This window comes from Anomaloglossus baeobatrachus, chromosome 3 (assembly GCF_048569485.1).
Source record: "Anomaloglossus baeobatrachus isolate aAnoBae1 chromosome 3, aAnoBae1.hap1, whole genome shotgun sequence".
Classification (NCBI taxonomy): Eukaryota; Metazoa; Chordata; class Amphibia; order Anura; family Aromobatidae; genus Anomaloglossus; species Anomaloglossus baeobatrachus.
In genome coordinates this window covers 393075021-393087081 of record NC_134355.1, presented here as the reverse complement: position 1 = coordinate 393087081, position 12061 = coordinate 393075021, and the positions used below count along the sequence as shown (strand labels likewise).

General features: G+C 42.7%; 1 protein-coding gene across 2 annotated transcripts in view; it reads left to right on the top strand.

Annotated features, from left to right (window-relative positions):
• COL19A1 (collagen type XIX alpha 1 chain) overlaps positions 1–12061 on the top strand; it is a 1307565-nt gene that overhangs the window by 1256222 nt on the left and 39282 nt on the right. The window lies entirely within an intron of this gene.

The window sequence follows — 12061 nt, the reverse complement described above, 5'->3', positions numbered from 1 at the left end:
CACCTACGAGTCGAATCACAAGGCCCAGCCAGACCATGTGCCTTAGGCACCTGCCTATGTCCGCTCCCCTAAGAGGTAAGGATACGGACAGCAGCCGAAGCTGTAAGGTATAAGAACGCTACCCTGCCGGTAGCGCTCACCTAGCATAGACAGAGGAATGCCTAGAGGAACGCGCACAGAGCGTCTACTCTTATGCATGAACCAAGAGGACTGAGCACCATGCGGCGTGTGTCAGGGTCTTATATAGACTCTGTGCCTCATCCAAGATGGAGGACACCAGAGCCAATCCGCTGCCAGAACGACAGGAGTGACGTCATGCTGGCCTATCACCGAGCAAGGCGTCACAAGCACATGACCAGCGACCAATCGGCATAGAAGGTGTCAGAGACATGTGACCTCGTGTCAGCGATGATGTCACCCGCACATGTGCAATGGCTCCAAGATAGGACTTAGTCTCCGGCGCTCGCACATGTGCAGTAGCAAGAAATCTGGACTTAGTCTCCAGCGCTCGCACATGTGCAGTAGCAAGAAATCTGGACTTAGTCTCCAGCGCTCGCACATGTGCAGTAGCAAGAAATCTGGACTTAGTCTCCAGCGCTCGCACATGTGCAGTAGCAAGAAATCTGGACATAGTCTCCAGTGCTCGCAGCAACCGTAACAATGTAGATCCCTAATTCTAAACATTTTGCCTTCTTGCACATAGCAATAGTTAAAAATCTTGCTACCGGTAGCTACCACTAGCTCACTCTATTGGGATTCTTATAGTTTTTTTTATTACATCATGTGCAGCAATTTGCCCTATTGGTGAAAGAATATATTCTACAACCTACCTGAGAGTTTTCTCCTGAACTGCTCAGAGTCAGCTTTAGGGCAGATATATTTTTATATTTGGTGCTAATTTTTATGATTTATTTGGCTGTCCGGGGCCATTTCTTTATGCTGTGCTGTATTATCACCCTGAGCAATGCCCCTTGGTAATGACTATAAAAATTAGTAATAAATAAAAAGGCTCATCTAATAGGAACAAAAATTAAAAAAAGAATAGTTAGGCAAGTAGGGGGTGTAAAATAGGAGCTAAATCTGGACACTTTCTTCTTAGTATAAGGTTAAATTAAATTACTCTTAAATTGAGTAAACTTGAGTGAACTAAACAATAACTTTCTTTTAAAAGTTATATTATAAGCTCAAGTATCTCAGGGGGCGAAGGCACACAGAGATAAGTGCACCAATTTCTTACCAGACCAGACCCAGAAAAAGTCTAGAAAGACTTTAGCGTAAATTTATGCATGAAGTGAAGCATTACTAGCTCCGTAATCTCTCCGAAATCATTGATATCTCAGGTGATAAAAAGGGCAGTTCATGCCATGTACAACGGAATAGGAATAAATTGAAAGTCATCTCATTTTCCCTTACATTTAATTGAGTAAGCTGAGAAATTATTGGTTGATGCATGTTATAACTAGTTTTAAAAGCTAAAAGCACGTCTTTAGCTAAATACAATTTCTTGCATCATTGTGCAGATAATCATTTAATATCAAAACTGGGTTGTTGCAGCTCAAAACATGCGTTCGTCGTCTTGCCCTGCAGGATTTTAGATTCCATTTTTGAATAAAAATGAAGTGGAAATAATTTGTCTTTTGTAGGGGATGTTGTAGTACAATTAATTACCATGTGTGGTCAAAGTGTTGGGCGACAAAGAGGTTTTAAAAGCCTCCAATTGCAGCTCATTTGTGTAGTCTGTGAAACCCATAGCTTAGTACAACTAATTGACAACTCTGATAGCACATTAAAGAAATAACTCAATAATGCAGAGCCAAGTGCTAAACAGTTATCTCTAAAAGCATTTTAATAGCAGGTAATTACTGCTTCAGGCATTGATTTAATGAATGTTGCTCAAAACCAGTTTTGAGTAAATTAACAGAAATCAATTGCTCTCATACCTTACTGTAGCCAGCCAACAAACTAAATGGAAAAATGATGGCCTTGTAATGTCATTCTTGTCATATGTTTAAATAAAAAAGGTCTTTGTACTGTGCACTCCCCGCCATTGAAAGTAGTGCATCTGCCAGTAGTTTTATTGAGACACTCTATGGATGTAGGGAAATGTCTTAAAAGGATCTGTAACTACAATTTATTGGTCCTTATTTATTTTCTCCTTCCATTGGGAGCCTGAAATATAATGTTTCTATTCATAATATAAGGTTTCTTATTTCTATACTTTATGCTATGGCACACAATATTCAGATGGGCTGCTCTGGATAAAGCTCAAGTCCTGCTCAAGACTTACTTTATTTTACAGCAAATATCTGCCACATTTATTCTAAGTAAACTAAGGGGGCTTTATTTCTACAGCTAAGGCTACTTTCACATTTCCCTTTTTTTTTTCCTGGGAAAGATTATGCACCATAGAAAAACCATATGAACTCATCGGGAGAGGAGAGAGAGAGAAAGATTTAGCCAGAAATGAATTTACACATCTGAGCATGCTCAGTTGTTAAAAGACGGATTCCACGCCCATAGGCTTCCATTATACCAAACGACGGACGCCGATAGATCCGTCGCTATCTGTTTTTTGAGATGACCACAAAAACGTTACATTCTGCGTTGCTTTCGCCTGATGTTCAGTCATTCCACAACTGATCCGTCGTGAGACGGATGCAATGCAATTCCATCAGTCGCAATCCGTCATGAATACAACTCTAGGGGGAAAAAACTGAATCCTGCAAAATATTTTGCAGGATATCATATTTTCTCAAGGTGATGGATTGTGACTGAGGATAAAAGACGGAAATGTAAAAGTAGCCTAAGAAGAATCTCCCTAGAGTAATAAAATAATTTATTTATGACTATTGACTCATTAAATAAGAAATCCTAATTAAATGGGAGTGAAATTATTAAAATGGAATTGGTTTTCACCTTGAATTTTTCAAAATTTCTTACCCTACAAATTATAGATTATTTTCCAATGCAACAAAATTGCCACTTTGGTAAACATAGAAGATTGGCAAAAGCTGAAAAAAATAAAATTTAGTACTCATCTCACTAGTCCCGTCACACATGCACATGACCATCTGGTCCTCCACACTGCTTCTTTTTGCCTTCCCAGTCATTTTCTTAAGCCCTTTTTACTAAGCTGCTAATGTCCCTGCACACCATATAGCCGCAACGTGTGTTGCCCAAGGAGTAGGGTACAATGCATGTATTAAGATCATGTCATCACAACATGTGATGCATAGTCACAGTGCTTAGTGACATCAAGAGCCCCTTGAGTTACATCAAAACCACAACCCAGAGTGAAGAAGACCAAAGAAAGTGTTCACAATGGGAAATGGTAAAAATAAGAGATGTAGAAGATCAGCCGGGGTCTGTGGTGGGAGTCAGGACGGGTGAGGTGAATATTTTATTTTATTTTTTTCCATCCTTCATTTATTATGCTATGCAATGTGGAGAGCCTATTTAACTTTTATGCAAATCAAATTTGCCTGATAGATTTAAGAGATTTTCCAACTTTGAATTTCTGCACATTCGATCCTCTCCAATCTTAATATTTTACAAAACAATAAATAGCATTTCACTGTGATATAAAAAAACAGAGGTCTTCAAGACTCACTTTGCTATTGCTTTTATAAAAATAAAATCCTACATGTTGTTAAAACCTAATTCTTAGATCAATAACCAATACTTCAAATTGTCTAATTGGCTCATCGCGTCAAGTGTAGTAGTTGACAATGCAGTTACTAAAGTTGCTATCATCTTGTCTTATTTAGGGACCCATATGTTGCTTTAATGATTTGGATAGATTGAACTGTATGTATTTTTGGCATGGATCCTCTTGTTGCATTAGACACATTCATTGTCTTACTCTACTACCCATTCTAATTTTCATGTTTACAGTCTCTTTCACTGATTAATTATAATATACCGTATTTATCGTTTTCTAAGACACACTGGATTATAAGACTTAAAATATAGAGGAGGAAAATAGGAAAAAATAATATTTAATGTTTAAATGAGGTTCCATCTTATAATCCTAGTGCGTCTTAATCCTAATGCTCACCAGGGGGGAGCGGCGGTGGTGGAGCAGCTCAAGAACGTCACAAGAGTCAGTGATGCTACAGGCTCAGAGGAGGGGTGTTGCAGCTCAGGAGGGTCAGTAATACTGCAGGCTCAGGGGTGTCGCAGTGGTGGCGGGCTCCACTGATCAGCCAGCGGGCTGCAGGGGTGTCACTGCAGTGGAGCGACTCAGGAAGGTCACAGGTAGGGTGTCTCAGTGGCAGGTGCCATTGATCTGACTGTGGGCTCCATTCAATCACCTGCGGTTGATGAGATGGACTTCAGGAAAATGGCCACAGAGGTGGCACGTGCGCAGATAAGACTCTGTGGCCATGTTCTTGAAGTCCATCACGTCAATCTGCAGATGCACTAAGACACCCTGTCCTGTGACCCTCCTGAGCCGCTCCACTGCTCCTCCGAGCCCTCAGTAGTGCTGAATCTGCCTTCTATAACCCCGCTCCACTACTGCCGCCCTGGTAAGCCATATCCAGATTGTAAGACGCACCCCCATTTTACCCCCAGTTTGGGGGAAAACTGCGCCTTACAATCCGGAAAATACGGTAGTTCAGTCTTTTCATCATTTTGAGTTAAACACAAATTACTTTATTTTACATTGATGAGGGTTTTTTTATTTTGACAAATGAATGTCGGGAACTATTAGGAGTATATCATGGATACTATCCAGAACCATTGTTATGCAAAAAGACAGTTCAGATTGTATATAAAATACACCATGCATCAGTGTAATTATAAAGGTGTTATTGGCACTTTCTTAAAAAAGTATTTTCTATATTGTCTCCTATATAGGTAGGTACTGTACATTTTTCATCCAAAAATACAAACATATGAATGAAAATCCCTTACATATTATCTATTTGGATATACTTTTCTCATGCATATTTCTCTACCATATCTACACGGCATGGCCCACTTGATTACCTGTCACTGAGCAGACCATATGTTCTGAGTGTGATATTGTATCTCATCACTTTCCATATAGCTAATTCCATGTAGAGATAAGTATTTGTGAAATTACTTATTAAAATCATAACTGAGTTTAAGGAAGCGATCCTTAGAGAGAAATTTTTACCCAAGCCTTAATTATTTATGCAGCTACTGCTGTTGAATACATAATATACCAGCACCTTGAAACATATGGGAAGAGGCAACACATTTCATTTTTCATAAAGCATCTCTGTCTTCTCTGTAAAGCTGGCTGTCTACTTGGATTAGGTATATATCTGGGCAATTAATATTATTTATTATTTATTTATATAGTGCTAAGATATTCTGCATCACTCTACTAACAGGGAATACAAAGTGTGTATCGAAAGCGCACAAAAGCTTCTACAAATCGACATGTTTGAAGATGGTTCTCCTCCTTAGATCATACAATATAATAGTATTATTTATTATTAAATGTATATAGTTATAGTAATCAAGTTAACAAAAGGGAGTCAGACTGAGGTAGAATTCCTAACAAATCAGTACTTCTAACCACACAATGTAAGGAAGAACCTGTTACAAAATATTGTAATTTACTCCTGAATAAAGAATTTGAGAACCAATCAGAAAGACTGTTACATCTTAGAAGAGTTTAACAACAATGAAGCCTTAGCAATTTTTATGACTTGGTGAGTACTTGGGATACTTGTCCAAGAGGAAGAGATGAAGCAGTGGCACTCACCAGATGTGGGAAAAATCCTTTATTCCTTTATAAAGTAAAACATGCGGGTGGGTAAGTGCAGGTCACATATGGAGGATTGTTGTTTTGCGCAAAGCTGTGCTTCTACAGGTTCTGTAGAGGGACTTTGCACCAAACCGGTGTCGTCCACACGTGACCCGCACCTACCCACCTGCATGTTTTACTTGATGAAGGAATAAACAATTTTTCTACATCTTGTGATTTTTACCACTTTATCTCTTTTTCTTGGACTTTCTGCTTCCACGCACCACGTAGGGAACCATCGGATTTTGTACTGCTTCGCAGCAAGTTCACCATCTGCTTTGCTAACCTTTGGTCATGTTCAACTGTGTCTGTCATTCCTTTTTTTGACCACTTGGGATATTTGTGTTGTTCATATCTAAGTAGTTAGCACTTGCATACAATCAAGTCTATTATTTTTCAAATTTTTTTTTTATTTTTTAAAAGTTGATGTTCAGTACAAGAATACCTATCTGACCTTGTCCTCAGACAGTTTGTGTTTTTTTTAAGTTAGACATTCTTAGGATTGTTTTGTTTAATCTACTGTTTTTAAAGACAACTTTGTCCTCCTGGGTTTCTAATACAAAATTTGCTCTGAGACAGCCAACTTTCACATGCAATTTATAGTATTGGTCTCACTATATGATACAGTAGAATTATTTTATGTCCTCTTTATGGCTCTAGGGCCTGGTTTTAACTGTAACCTCTGCAACCTTTCTCATCTTCCACATAGTAATTTTAATCCCCGATATCCATATCTATGTCTCTGTATGGAAAACTCCAGAAATCTTTTAAATATATTATTTAAATTTGGCATTGCCTATTTGTACTTGCTCTTATAGTCACTAATATAACTGCTAAAGACTGAATTTTTGTAGAGCAGTTTTATGTGAGATACTCTTCTCCATATTGAAAATGGAACACCAGAAAGAAAAAGTGTTTGAAAATAAGATGACCAATAGACCTTTAATGATATACAAATGATAAAATAAAGAATACAAATTTTTCACCATATCTCAAATTGTCTGTATCGAGTATGAGTACCACACGCAGAAATCCACACACTTACAAAACTTGGCTGCTAACAATGAAGTTATTCATGGTTGTCTGAGGAATGTTCTGCCACACTGATTAAAAGTGGGCATGCAAATCATCAAGATCCATTGCTGGCAGCTGTGTTTTGTAATTTCCAACCAATGATGTCCTTGTGATCAATTGGTGACAAGTCCACAAACACTGCAGACCATGGCAACATATTTAGGCAATACAGTCAGCTCACAGCAGCATGACCAATAACCCTTTATTGTTGTGTTGAAAAACAGGCACTTCATAAAAATGGCCATATCACTGGTTCCACCACTAAGTTAATGTAACTCCAAGCTGTTAGTGTACCTGGAATGAAGGCTAGAGAGGTGTGGCTGCCATGCTGCAATTTCAATGTTGGGCATGTATGATAGAAAGATATAAAAGACATTCATAGCGAATCTGTGACCAGATGTATGCTGTTCGATAGAGATGAGCGAACCGGTCGCGGTTCGGCTCGAGGTCGGTTCGCCGAACGGAGCTCCCGTTCGAGTTCGGTTCATCGAACGTTCGACGAACCGAATTCGAACTGCATAGGAAACAATGGCAGGCAATCACAAACACATAAAAACACCTAGAAAACACCCTCAAAGGTGTCCAAAAGGTGACAAACTCACAACACAACACAAACACATGGGAAAGTGACAAGGACAAATTCTCATGTGAAAACAAAACAGCTTTACGAGGAAAAAGAGGACGAGACACAGATATAGGCATGGCATGCCCTTCTAAAATCATGTAAAACACCGCAAGGTGACTCCAAGCGGAGTCTCCCTTTTTTCCAAAAATTGGGCCACACACACACCCACCCTTTCAGTGGCAGCACTTGTGCCCCAGTTGTATACTTCACAGCTAGATTTGCATCAAGCACATTCAAAAATACGCCATCCTTAACTGTCCCCAGGATGACACCGGGGTAGGTAGCAAAGTCTTTCCTTATCCCAGCTCTGTTCATCTTGGATCATTTTTAAAAAACACAGCAAACAAGGGTTACTCCAAGCGGAGTCTCCCTTTTTTTCCAAAAATTGTGCCCCACACACACCCACCCATTCAGTGGCAGCACTTGTGCCCTAGTTGTACACTTCACAGCTAGATTTGCATCAAGCACATTCAAAAATACGCCATACTTAACCGTCCCCAGGATGACACCGGGGTAGGTAGCAAAGTATTTCCTGATCCCAGCTCTGTTCATCTTGGATCATTTTTAAAAAACACAGCAAGCAAGGGTTACTCCAAGCGGAGTCTCCCTTTTTTCCAAAAATTGGGCCACACAGACACCCCTTCAGTGGCAGCACTTGTGCCCCAGTTGTACACTTCACAGCTAGATTTGCATCAAGCACATTCAAAAATACGCCATACTTAACCGTCCCCAGGATGACACCGGGGTAGGTAGCATAGTCTTTCCTTATCCCAGCTCTGTTCATCTTGGATCATTTTTAAAAAACACAGCAAGCAAGGGTTACTCCAAGTGGAGTCTCCCTTTTTTTCCAAAAATTGTGTCCCACACACACCCACCCATTCAGTGGCAGCACGTGTGCCCTAGTTGTACACTTCACAGCTAGATTTGCATCAAGCACATTCCAAATCCACAAGCATTTACTCTCCCCAGGATGACACAGGGGTAGTAAATTCCTGGTGGATCCATGACTTGTTCATTTTGATGAACGTTAGTCTGTCCACATTGTCACTGGACAGATGCGTGCGCTTATCTGTCAGCACACACCCAGCAGCACTGAAGACATGTTCAGAGACAACGCTGGCAGCTGGACACGACAAAATCTCCAAGGCGTAACTGGAGAGCTCTGGCCATTTTTCTAGATTTGAAACCCAAAATGAGCAAGGCTCCATTTGCAAAGTCATGGCATCGATGTTCATTTGGAGATACTCCTGTATCATCCTCTCAAGCCGTTGACTATGTGTCAGACTTGTTGTCTCTGGTGGCCTTGCAAAGGAGGGTCTAAAAAAATTATGAAAAGATTCCATAAAATTGCTGTTACCAGCACCAGATACAGTCCTACTGGTACGGGTAGACTGTTGAAGATGACGAGACCGTCCCATGTTTGTCAAGTTACAACTGGGAGATTCACTTCCTGCACCTGCACGGTTGTTTGGTGGAAAAGCCGAGCTAAGATCGAGTATCAGCTTCTGCTGATACTCCTGCATACGTGCGTCCCTTTCTATGGCTGGAATTATGTCACAAAATTTGGACTTGTACCAGGGATCTAATAGTGTGGCAAGCCAGTAGTCATCATCACTTCTAATTTTGACAATACGAGGGTCATGTTGGAGGTAGTGCAACAAGAAGGCACTCATGTGTCTTGCGCAGCCATGCGGACCAAGTCCACGCTGTGTTGGTGGCATAGAGGTGCTACCCGTTCTTTCTTCCTCTGACATCTCCCCCCAACCTCTTTCAACTGAAATTTGACCAAGGTCTCCCTCATCCGCTGAGTCTTCCATGTCCATGGACAGTTCGTCCTCCATTTCTTCATGTTCTCCTGCACCTTCCTCAACATTTCGCCTGCTACCATGCGCCCTTGTTGATTCCTGTCCCCCATGGTCCCATGCCTGCCGCGTTGGTGATGATGAACGTCTGGACCTTGGTGATGTTGTTGTGTCTTGCGCATATGAATCCTCCTGTAGTTCCTCCCCTTCCTGTTTTCTCACCCCCTGACTCCGAATAGTGTTTAGCGTGTGCTCCAGCATGTAAATGACTGGAATTGTCATGCTGATAATGTCATTGTCAGCGCTAAACATATTCGTCGCCATGTCGAAACTGTGCAGAAGGGTGCATAGGTTCTTGATCTGAGACCACTCCATCAGGGTGATCTGTCCCACCTCTGCATCTTGTTGGCCCAGGCTATACGTCATGACGTATTGCACCAGGGCTCGGCGGTGTAGCCACAGTCGCTGTAACATGTGGAGAGTCGAATTCCAGCGTGACGGCACATCGCATTTCAGGCGATGAACCGGCAGGCCGAAAGACTTCTGTAGCGATGCAAGTCGCTCAGCTGCGGCGCTTGAACGGCGGAAGTGAGCAGACAGTTTTCGTGCCCTGTTCAGAAGGCCATCTAGGTCGGGATAGTGTGTTAAAAATTGCTGGACAACAAGGTTCAACACGTGAGCCATACAAGGCACATGTGTCACCTTGCCCAGGCGAAGGGCCGCACCCAGGTTTGCAGCATTGTCGCACACGGTCTTACCAGGCTGCAGGTTGAGTGGAGACAACCATTTATTAAACTCGGACCGCAGAGCTGACCACAACTCCTCAGCTGTGTGACTCCTATTACCAAGCCATGTCAAGCTAAAGACCGCCTGATGCCGTTGCGCTCTGCTGCCAGCATAGTAATGAGGGGTGCGTGATTCCTTCTGCGCAGTGAGAACGCTGGTGGCCTGACCAGGCAGGCTTGGGGCGGAGGTGGAGGACACAGATGAGGTGGAGGAGGCAGAAGCAGTGGCGGAACTTGGACAGACAGAGGATTGACACACAAGTCGTCGGGATGGCAAGACTTGTGCAGCAGACCCTTCACCATCTATCCCCATAGTTACCCAGTGCCCAGTCAGCGACATGTAACGTCCCTGTCCATGCTTACTGGTCTAAGTATCGGTGGTGAAATGCACCCGTTCACACACAGAGTTTCTCAAGGAAGCGGTGATGTTGTGTGCGACATGCTGGTGTAGCGCGGGCACACCTTTCTTAGAGAAGTAGTGGCAACTAGGCATCTGGTACTGGGGCACAGCGACAGACATAAGGTCTCTAAAATCCTGTGTGTCCACTAGGCGGAAAGGCAGCATTTCGGTAGCCAAGAGCTTACAGAGGGATAGAGTCAACCTCTTAGCTTTGTCATGGGTCGCAGGAAATGGCCTTTTATTTGACCACATCTGAGGGACAGAGATCTGGCTGCTGTGTGTAGACGGTGTTGAGTAGGGTGTCCCTGGAAAAATGTAGGTTTGTGAGGAAAGTGCAGGCGGAAACATGATGTTGCCTTCATCCAACATTGGTGCTATCGATGTCTGAGAGAGCTGTACACACTCACTTGTTTCCCCTTCCAAACCAACTGACGACCTACCAAGCAAACTGCCTGTTGCGGTTACAGTGGTGGAAGTTGTGCGTGGAAAACCAGGTGTGACAGCTGTCCCCACAGTCCTAGAAGATGAAGAGCGCGCGGATGCACTGGAAGGGGCAGGCCGTGGATGGTTCGCTCCGCTAGGCCGCATTGCAGCACGGTGAACTTCCCACTGGGACCTATGATATTTATTCATGTGACGATTCATGGAAGAAGTTGTCAAACTGCTGAGGTTTTGACCTCTACTAACAGAATCACGACAAATTTTACAGATCACATAATTTGGGCGATCTTTTTCTATGTCAAAAAAGGACCAGGCTAGGCAAGGCTTAGAGGCCATGCGACCTGCTGAGCCCCCCCGACTAGTGCTCAGAGGCAGAGTGGTGGCTGATGATGCAGTTGTAGACGTGCTACCAGTGCTCCGACTCTGTCCAGGAAGGCGCAAGGTAACTTCGTCGTCAGTTGCATCCTCCTCCACCGCCTCTGTTAACCTCCTCGAGTGCCTGACTGGGGATTGACAGTAGGTGGGATCTATAACTTCATCATCAATTATTGTGTTTGCACTCCCCTCCCCCTCAGACCGAGCCTCTTCTTGCCCTGACTGAATATTTAAGTTGTCATCCCAATCTGGTATCTGCGTCTCATCGTCATCAGTATGTGCCTCATTGTCTATAACCACAGGTGTTACAGTTTGTGACAAAGTGTCAACATTATGCTCAGAAACTGCCTGAATCAGAGTCACAAAGGTTCTGGGCATCACTGCAGACCATTTCCTGGTCTGTACTCACTGTAGCTTGGGAGCAGACCTCTGATTCCCAGGCTATAGTGTGACTGAACAGCTCTGCAGACTCAGCCATCTCAGTTCCACCATACTGTGCAGGGCTGATGGAGACTTCAGAGCTGGGAGAAAGCAAGTTTGATTGGGATGACAACTCAGAGGACTGCTGTTTTTTGGATGCGGTACTTGAAGTGGCTGAGAGGGCACTTGTTGGACCACTTGAGATCCATTCAAGCATTTTCCTTTTTTGGCCATCATCAACCTTTGTTCCTGTTGTTCGTGTCCGTAAAAAAGGGAGCACATCGGATTGTCCACGGTAAGTAGTAGACATCTTACTTTTGCTGTTAGATGGTCTATCTTCAGCAGATGATAATGGAG